Source organism: Brassica oleracea, chromosome C7 (genome assembly GCF_000695525.1).
Source record: "Brassica oleracea var. oleracea cultivar TO1000 chromosome C7, BOL, whole genome shotgun sequence".
Taxonomy (NCBI): domain Eukaryota; kingdom Viridiplantae; phylum Streptophyta; class Magnoliopsida; order Brassicales; family Brassicaceae; genus Brassica; species Brassica oleracea.
Window position 1 is genome coordinate 678,794 of NC_027754.1, and position 9,420 is coordinate 688,213.

At 36.7% G+C, this 9,420-nt stretch overlaps 1 long non-coding RNA gene across 1 annotated transcript; it reads right to left on the reverse strand.

The window, feature by feature from the left end:
* Positions 1–1,045: 1,045 nt before the first annotated feature.
* On the reverse strand, positions 1,046–2,709 carry LOC106305337. Its single transcript, XR_001262967.1, has 3 exons — positions 2,500–2,709; positions 1,376–1,933; positions 1,046–1,262 (listed from the first exon to the last, which is right to left on the reverse strand). It is a non-coding gene; the product is annotated as an uncharacterized LOC106305337 (long non-coding RNA).
* Between the last annotated feature and the right edge of the window lie 6,711 nt (positions 2,710–9,420).

The window sequence follows — 9,420 nt, forward strand, 5'->3', positions numbered from 1 at the left end:
ATTAGTTTGATAAATACCAAAATTGAGTTTAGAATACATAGACAGCTCGTATGATGTTGTGCGGGAAATTGTTCTTAGTTGTGTTTTCGTAATGATAATCTTCTCAACTTTCGATGGAAGGTTTATCTCAAACTGATGTATTGAACTGTAGATCACTTTGTCATCATCTCAAATCTTGAATTGGTCTTACACAATTGTGTTTAGCAAAGCAAAAGACGGCCTTTATTGTCCACTTTATGTTAAATTTATTATTTTATAATTTTATGTTTTACATTCTATTTGGATTTATTTTAAATTTGAAATAAGTATCATTTTAAAATATAATAGCTGAATTATTTGACTGAAAAATTATTTTTCCGTTACACTGAAATGAATAATTTTATTTTATTTCCTATAACTTTAGCAAAGTTTGGTTTATAATTTGTATATGTGTTACTTTGTTGTGAAAATTTAAAAAGTTTCACTCTTGGAATAGGATATGTCCAATATATTTTTTTTTCGAATGAATGTTAAATTTTATTCATCAAAAAGCCTCTGTACATAAGTCCAATACATTTTCTTACTTGCATATGACCAGTGCTAAATAACAATCATAGAAAGTTTTCACGTACTCTCCCGAATCTGACTGCATATACATGAAGCTACATAGCCCGAATTTGAGAAACCTCTACATGATCTATGCGAAGTAACTTGATAGCTTCCTCATGCCATCATAACGATATATACAACACATACACCTATACCTCAATCAAACCAACAGATGAGTCTGAGAGTTAGTCTTTCTTTTGTTTCTCATACAAACCCTTCTATTTGTACATCCTGCAACACTCTCTGTTTAAGGTAGGGACTGACACAACACCTACAAATTTTTTAACTTGCACTTGTTTAGTATGTTAAATAAACATATATAATAATATAAGCGAGTTGAATACCATTCATCTAAGTTGTAAAAAGAAAGCTAAAATTTGAGAAACCATGTAAGCTATGTATCGTATCATTCACAGAGTTTGGAGACAATATACCTAAGAAAAAAATTGTGGTTTTAACAGAAAACATAATTAAAAAAATTATGTAGCACATTAGCTTTTGATGTACACATCATTTTGGGTCTATACAATGGAGCTTTGAGTTAGGATTTCAGAACCTTGTAGCCAGAGATTTCTCAGACAATTAATTTGACAATGGTTCCATCAAGGTTTCGCCGATGAGGTATCTCAACTCGATCTCCCCGGAAAACCTTCTTATTTTAATGTAAAGAACACCTGCAAAGAAGAATCATTGGATTGAATTAGCTTTACTAAGTTTGGCCTTTGGTACAATAGCAGCACATAAAGTGATCTGATATTGCAGCTATACATTCTGTAAGTGAACTGACCGATTCCCTATTGCAGATAGCTTCAGAGACCCATGAGATTTTCAGAAATGACTGCAGGAAGTTACTGAGAAGCCAACTGGGCCCATATCTATTTTCCCTCACAGGACCATGCAGGAAGGTGTGCGATTCCAATCATGGGAAAGATATGCTCACCTCCCATTATGAGACCAATAACTCCCATGTGAGCACCTGTCACAGCTTTATCTAGAAGGCTTTTCGGCCACCAGCTCTAATAAAGGAAAAGCTGTCTCTATCATCTTCATCATGATTACTGCAGTTCCCTTAAATCAAAATAAGAGGAAGAAAAGGAACACTAAGAATCTGCATATCCTGGAGGAGTACGCATCAGTGTACCAGTTATATGACCCAAATTTATGCTCGGAAACTATTGACATGTACGAATTTAGAGCCATTGAATGGTTCTTTAAGCACTCCTCGTTTGTTAAAAAAAAAAAGCACTCCTTCTCGAGTGTGGCCTCTCTCGGATATCAGGTGGAAGGTCAACAACTTCAAGTCCTACTCTCCATGCCAGATCACACACAGTTTGTGCTATTGTGCCTGCACACATTGACACCAGTTCGCTACAAACGGTGAGATTCAATGACACATAGGCTTTAAAAGATGGATTTGTCACTGACACACCAAAAAAAATATATCACTTATTTTACATATGGGATGATGCTTATACTAACCAGTCGTATCAAAAAATATATCACATTAAACATTAGTCTTGCTTCAGTTTCCTTTTGCTAATCAATTGATTTGTTCGTTATTTGGTTAACTGGAATAGTTAAGATGGTGCAGAGATACAAACGATAAGAGGAAAAAAGTTTTTTGACGAATGATAATCTTATAGATTTTTTAAGCTGAAGCCAGTTGCCAATAGATTCTGAGATGGTTTTCCTAGAAGTGATTGTCACTTACACTTCCGCTGCTGTAAAATAGTGCTATGATTTTGCAGTTTTTTTAAGAATTAAGCTGGCATCAATGAATCACGTATAAAGAATCGAAGAAAATATTTGAGCAAAATAAAATAATATATGAATAGACACAAACATTGATTGTTAAACTGTGATACCCGATAAATCTCTTTGATTTTGGAACCGTAAAAACTAAAGATTTACCGGTGATCTAAGAGATTTCATGGACATGAAATTCTTTTCTTCTCTGGAAGAAGCCGATTTTAATTGTTTGAAAGATTTTATGAATTGGTTTAAATAGGAGGAGAAACGAAGGGAGATAGAACGAAACCATTGAAAATGGCATTGAATGGTGATAACACTGAGTTTCAGAAAATAGTAACGATGACGACGGAGTGGAAAAGCTAGAAGCAAAAAAAAAAAGTTGCTAGTTAGAAAAAGAAAAAAAAAAGAAGTTTTCCCATAACCTGTCACCTGTCACAATTTGGAGATATGAGAGATGAGGTGGCTCAAGGAGAAGAGTTTCTGCTCAACTCTATTATTATAGATATCGAACATAAATTCATACGACTTCCATAATATACAATATAGCCTATAAAGTCGATAATAACTTCCATAAAATGTATGTAATATGCATTGAACATTAATGCATGCATCGCCTGTGAGCTAAAAAAACGATACCAACTTCCATATCTCTTCTCCTGAAAAATATTCCAAATTATATTATCTTAGCTAGCTGCATAAACGATATTGGCTTTGAGATCACACAATATATTCTCAACTTCCTAAACAGTACAAATATATTCATAACAATAATTATTCATTTCAAAAAATATCTTCTAGCATTTTCTTATAAATAAAGACGCCTTCTATCGACCTAAACTCACAACTCATTCAAAGAAAATACAGCAGACACATGAATTCTATTCCGAGACATCAAGTATGGTTATACTGACAGACCTTTTTGTACCATATCTGATATTACGTGTATACGCACACCAATTAACCTAATGTGTACACTACCACAATCGAATGATATGTCGATCTAGCACTTGTTGCAGGCTGAGATTCAGACTTCACGGATGGCTTGACTGAGGTTCGGATGGATCGGTCGGGACAGAATGGACGGACGGTCGGAGGAGCGGCTAGGCGGATGCGATGGAGAGATGGCCAGCCGATTGGTACCTGAAACAAATGAGAATGAATTTTATGAGTTTTTATGAGTTTATAAGATGAACTATAAAGTAAACTAACTGGAAAATGATGAACAGAACCATATATGACTTTTTATGGATTTTTATTTAAGATGGCCGATCTAAAACTATATGAAGCGATTGAAACAAAAACAAGAGAAGGATAGAAGATGGATGATGGGATGGAAATGGCGTGAAGATATGTGTCCTCTGGATATATGGATTCTTGTTACTGGGCGTGTGCCTCTCTCAACAAGAACATGGGATGGAAATGGCGTGAAGATGGGATCTGGCTTGCTGGACTGATGTCTCTCTCAAGCTGGATCGGTGGATGGAATGGAGTGAGGAATCACCACAAGTTTCATGATAAGAACTTGATAAGATTCAAGGTTCTTTCTAGCCGGCTTCACACTCAGAACTAGAGAGAAAATGGTTTCTTTGCTGGGCAAACAGACTCATATATTTCATAAGCTAAAAAAATACAAGGCTGCTTATAGTGGGGATTAAATACATGGCAGCTATGCCTTTCTAGGGGACTTTGAAGCAAAAACAACAAGGACTCTCTTGGACAACTAAATCGACAAGTCCAAACAAGATGGGCCGACTTTCTTGGACTCTAAGGAAAAGGCTAACAAAGGCCTTGAATTATTGGACTCAAATAAAATAAAAGGACTAACAATTTTCCCATAAGTTTATTGCGATAAAAATAAAAGAACCAACACAAACCAAAAAAAAAAAACTGGTTTGAAATCATAATTGAATTCTTACCTGCTTACGTTAAATGGAATGGGGCGGATTACTCAGAACCGGATTGGATTGGGAAGGGGTCTGAACCGAGATCACATGTGGAGATGATTTGGCCGGTTCGGTTCTGGCCGAAGGATCTGAATTCAATTGGACCGGCTTGATCTTGAATCTTCAATTGGATAATCTCTTCAATCACCAGCTGGTTCTGGCCAGTTTGTCCATCTTGATCTAGGATCTGTTGGACGGCTTTGGAGAAACCTTCTCTTATGGCTTTGGCTCCACTTCGGGTAGTCAGACTACGCCTAACTATGGACACCTCTATTTGGATGGCCTCATCATTCTCTCCCCCTTGAAAAGGCTCTGGCCTCTGAACACCATCATCTACAAGAAAAAGGGACAAATCAGATACATTGAACACGAGAAGTTCTAAACTCACCTGGAAGCTCTAGCTTGTAAGTATTGTCATTGATCTTCTCAAGGACCCTGAATGGGCTAGTCCCTCATGCCGACAGTTTGGACTTCCTCTCTTCTGGAAACCGCTCATGTCGCATGTGCAGCCACACTAAATCGCCTGGTTCGAACAACACCTCCTTTCTCTTCTGGTCAAGCCGGACCTTAAGCTTGGCCATCTTGGCCTCTAGTTTCTCCTTGACCTTCAGATGCATGTTCTTAACGAACTCGGCCTTACTAGCACCATCTCGGCTGCGGTACATGGAACTGGGGGAGCTCGGAGAAGTTGAGTGGCGTTTCTGGCTGAAAACCATAGACAACTTCAAAAGGAGAGAGGTTGGTAGCAGAGTGCTTAGCATGGTTGTAAGCAAACTCAATAAACGGCAAACAAGATAACCAATTCTTTAAGTTCTTACCGACCGTAGCTCTCAATAACTGAGAGAGTGTACAGTTTACTACTTCTGTTGGCCGTCAGTCTCTGGATGACAAGTGGTCGAGAACAATAGTTTAGTACCGATTTTACCCCACAATGTTCTCCAGAAATGGCTTAGGAATTTGGAGTCTTGGTCGGACACAATGGTTCTCGGAACACCATGTAGACGGACCACCTCTTCAAAGAACATGTCGGCAGTCTGGGTAGCATCATTGGTCTTGTTACATGCTATGAAATGGGTCATCTTGGAAAACCTACCCACCACTACAAAAATTGAATCTTTATGGTTTATCTTGGGCAAGCCCAGCACAAAGTCCATGGAAACATCTACCCAAGGGTGGTTAGGAATAGGTAAAGGCATGTATAAAACATAAGGATGTGACCTAGATTTTATCTTAAGATAGACTGTGCATTTGGCGCATTGGTTTTCAACATCTCTCTTCATGTTTCGCCAAAAGAAATGGTCGGTTAGGACACTTAAGGTCTTGTCTCGGCCAAAGTGCCCCATGAGGCCGCCACCATGGGCCTCCCGGACAAGCAATTCCCTCATAGAACCTTTGGGAATGCATAGTTTCTTTTCCTTGAATAAGAAACCATCATGCTGATAGTAAGGACTAAATGCTCCTTGTGTAGTGTTCCTGAAAGCTTCTTGAAAATCAAGGTCAGTAGCATAAGAATCTTTAATAGATTCAAAACCCATGATCTTAGCTTCCATGGTCGAGATAAGAGTATATCTTCGGGACAAGGCACCGGCCACCACATTGTCTTTGCCCTTCTTGTACTTATTCACATAAGGGAAAGTCTCCATAAACTCCAACCATCTGGCGTGTCTCCTCTTGAGTGTGGTCTGACCTCTTAGATGCTTAAGCGTCTCATGATCTGTATGAATAACAAACTCTTTAGACAAAAGATAATGTTGCCAAGTTTCAAGAGACCTTACTAGAGCATAAATATCTTTGTCATAGGTCGGATAGGGCAGCTCCACTCAATTTCTCACTGAAGTAGGCCACTGGACGGCCTCCTTGAGTAAGCACGGCTCCTATACCTGTACTTGACGCATCACATTCAATCTCAAAAGTTTTATCGAAGTTAGGCATAGTAAGGACCGGTGCATGAGTCAAACTATATTTAAGCTTGTTAAAAGACTCTTCTTGGGTTGGTCCCCAAGTAAAGGATACGTTCTTCTTGATCACGGAAGTCATTGGAGAAGCAATGGTACTGAAGTCCTTGACAAACCGTCGATAGAAGCTGGCCAGACCATGGAAACTGCGAACATGTCCGATTGTGGTCGGTGTGGGCCAGTCTTGTATCACCTTAATCTTTTCCTCATCGACCTTCAGACCCTGTGAACTCACAACAAAACCTAAAAATACCAATTGATCAGTGCAAAACACACATTTCTTTAAGTTAGCATAGAGGCCTTCTTGTCTAAGAACTTTTATCACTTGTTCAAGGTGGTCAATGTGATCAGTTAAAAGCGGCTATAGATCATTATATCATCAAAGTACACAACCACAAATTTACTGATATAAGGTCGAAGAACTTGGTTCATGAGTCTCATGAAAGTGCTGGGGGCGTTGGTGAGACCGAATGGCATCACTAACCATTCGTACAAACCTTGTTTGGTCTTGAAAGCAGTCTTCCACTAATCACCCTCCTTCATACGAATTTGGTGGTATCCACTCCTGAGATTAATCTTAGAAAACACAACAGGATGTCAACATTGGGACACAATCTCAGTATGGTGCAACATCATCTCAATGTGGGAAAGACTATTCTAATGCAAAGGAGGGGTCGTTTAGAATGGAATTTGATTTTGATTTTGGATATGAGCAATGGACTTAATTTTCAAAGAGATGATTAACGAAATCAGCCTTTAATATATGAGGTTGAAATCTATTTGAAAGATAAGGTGGAAACTCCAAAGAATAGTCTCCTGAGATAGACTATGATAGTGTTGTCGTGGTGGAAGGTAAATGAATACAAGTACCCAGTTTTGTGCTCAAATTTCTTGTATTTAATAATATATTTTTAACTTAACGGATTTTCTAATTTTTTTTTTTTTTTTTTGACAACAAGACATTCACAGATTCATATTGGCCCTGTAAACCAAGACGGTAACTCCGCATCCATGTGAACGACGAAAGACGGTTGTTTCCTAGCACTGCGTGCTAAGCTATCTGCCTGTTGATTCTCCGTCCGAGGTACATGAACGATTTCTGAGTGGTGTTCTAATTTTAATAGATTGAACGATTAATAGGTTTTGAGATAAATTTTAAAAATAAAATGACACTAATTTGGTTGTTCTTTTGAAATTTTGGATGCAACTTTTCTTAATGCATGGAACAAAAAGCTTGACATGCATTTTAAGTGAGTAGCAAATCATTTTGTCTGTAATTAGATGTATATTATTTGATCTTAAACAATTTGCAACATTAATATTAATATTTTAAATAAAATGAGAGAAGTAAACTAGAAATATAAGTTAAGTATGTATACGTTTGGTTATCTTCGGATATCCATCTGGGTTTGGATATTACCGTTCGGGTTTGGTATCCAATCTCTCATAACTCAATATCCGTTTGAGTATTTTACTACTTCGGTTCGGATTTCGGTTTGAAAATTTTGGATCGGGTATGAGTTTGGATATTGGATAAAATGCCCATGCCTAAGATGGTTCATTCAACTTGGTTGCTTTCCTATCTCCTGGAAAACACAAAAGCATGACATCATGTCTCGTTTATCTGCAGAACTAGATAAAATGCCCAGGCCTAAGATGGTTCATTCAACTTGGTTGCTTTCCTATCTCCTGGAAAACACAAAAGCATGACATCATGTCTCGTTTATCTGCAGAACTAGAGTATCAAGCGATGACAGATACAGTGAGTGAGCTTCTTAGGCTTCGGGAACCTTCTTACGAGTTTGGAAAATCAGTGTGATTCTTTTGTTACGCTTCATTCTGATTATCTCTGTCAGCTACTAATTATGCAGTGAATACAATGTATCACGCCCAAACAAAACACGCTGGTCTTGATTTTGATTTCATCCACGGCGAGAACATACGAGGAACAACATCGACAAAACATGTTTATACCAAATCACAATTGGCGGGCTTTTTTACAAAATCTTTGGAAAGCAAGGTATTTGACACTCTTTCTCAGTAAGCAGAGTGTGTATATCCAGCTTGAGAGAAGGTATTCAGATTAAACCTTAGGTCTGTTTATATCGTTATATAGGTTAATCGTTGTATTACTTTTCTCTTAAAATAACCTTCAATTGATATCTATAAAAATTCTCTTTTACCACTACTAAAGGTTCTTACAATCTGTTCTCGTGATCCCTAAAAACATCCACAATGGATATGTTTTTGCAAGTGTTCTTAGACTAATAATAAAAATTAAATACAATTTATGAGAAAGAAGAAGAAAGTGTTTTTGTTCGAGAACACTTTACACAAGGTTAGGAACTTTGTTTAACATGTGCCATTGTATTAATGATTTAATTTTTTGAAATTTTAAGTTTAATTCCGATATTAATTTATATGATATTTATCCATAAGAGATTTTAATATTAACTCTCACCAATGCTGATGCTCTAAATCATTAAATCTTGCTGGTTGTCATTCAGAGAAATAAAAAGTTGTAATTGAAACTTTGATCGTGGGTCGGATAAGTCTCACTTATTTATAGACTATTACTAGTCTTAGAGCATGAGTAATGGAGGGTTCTTAGGGTGAGGTTTTTAACGCCGGTTCTTAATTTTTTTAGTTAAAAATTAAGAGACAGTTTCTTATATTCCGCTAATAAACTCACTCTAAAAACCCCCATTAATCATGTTTTAGCCTCCCACACCAAAAATCATCTCGACCCAAAGAAATCTTCTGGATCGGACATAATAATACTACGTTATAATATATACAATCTTTTTTTTCTGATAAACAATATATACAGAATGATACAACATTATATCAGGATGCATGAGATATATATATATATATATATATTTATATATATATGTTACATTAGTTGTCGTAGTATATATGAGAAATTATTGGGTTCACTCCCTAGGGTGAACCTCTAGGTTCACCATCCAATAGTGTTTGAGTATTTAATATTTGATATTTTTTGAAAAAGAAAATAAAATCGAATATCCAAATTAGATTATATTTTTAAAATAAAATAATAAAAATACATAAAAATAGTTACAAAAAATAAATTAATTAACATTGTTAAGTCTTCAGCAAAATACTAAACCCTAAATCCTAAACTCTAAACCCTAAACGTTAAACCTTAAACTTTGGAT